Genomic DNA, 1,053 nt, shown 5'->3' with positions numbered 1-1,053 from the left:
AGGGACAAGCGGGCCAGAGGGAAGCAGGGGTGGGGAAAGAAGCAGCCAGGGCCCCAGTGCAAGGCAGCCCCTCCCACAGCTCCTGCCCTGCAAGACCCTTACCCACCCCAGCCCAGCCCCACCCCAGCCCAGCCCCACAGCCTCTTGTGCTTTCATCTGTCTGAGGACTCACCAAACGGTTATTCTCGAAGACATTGTCCTTGGAAAGTGAATCGAAATCTCTGCAAGAGGCAAAGGGGAGGAGGAGCACTGACGAGGTGACTGGACAAAGGAAGGGGCAGGTGGGGTGACCTCACCCCAAGGGGAGGGGTCTGTGGACTGGCCAGGAGGAAACTGAGGCAACAGCACGTGCCTGGAGGACTGGGCCTTCCGGTGGGGGCACAGGCTGAGCTCCTGGCACCCACGCGGAGGATGCAGATCACTCGAAGGGGGTAGGGCTCAAGTGCAAGCTTCCAGGTTTAGATCCCTGACCTCACTGCAAATCAGGATGCCCTTCCCCAGGAAGCCACATCCTGGCCAGCCCAGGACAAATACTTGTAAGAACAGGGACATCCGTGGGTCGAGGACCTCGCGCCAGTGCTGTGCGGAGCTCCCGTCTTGAATTTACATTGTTTTCAACTCTGCCTGGCTGGCATTTACCCCGTTTCAGGTGAGAACACTGAGGCCCGCAGAGGGGAAGCCAGCCGGCCCCGGGAACCCACATTCCTGGTCCTCGTACTGCACGTCTCAAACCTGGAGAAGCCACCCCAACATGCTGAATCCCAGCCCAGCCCGAGGATGGCTGCTTCTTAACGGGGCCCGGACCAGAACAAGTCTGAACCGGACTGGAAACAGAACAGCCTCCAGAGCGGCTGGCAGACACTGACCGGCTGGCTGCCCTGCTGGGCCACTCCGGGGCCCCGTCTCCTGGGGGAGCGGCGAAGGCTTTCCCAGTTTCTAAGCTGAGACAGGTGAGAGGCAGCAGGGCCAGCCTGGGGGACCCTGGAGGGGACAGCTGGCCAGCCTGCCGGCTTTATTTATCCCCCTCGCCCCCTCCCGGCTCCAGGCTGCTAG

This window comes from Myotis lucifugus, unplaced genomic scaffold (assembly GCF_000147115.1).
Source record: "Myotis lucifugus unplaced genomic scaffold, Myoluc2.0 scaffold_413, whole genome shotgun sequence".
Classification (NCBI taxonomy): Eukaryota; Metazoa; Chordata; class Mammalia; order Chiroptera; family Vespertilionidae; genus Myotis; species Myotis lucifugus.
Note: the sequence above shows the minus strand (reverse complement) of the source record.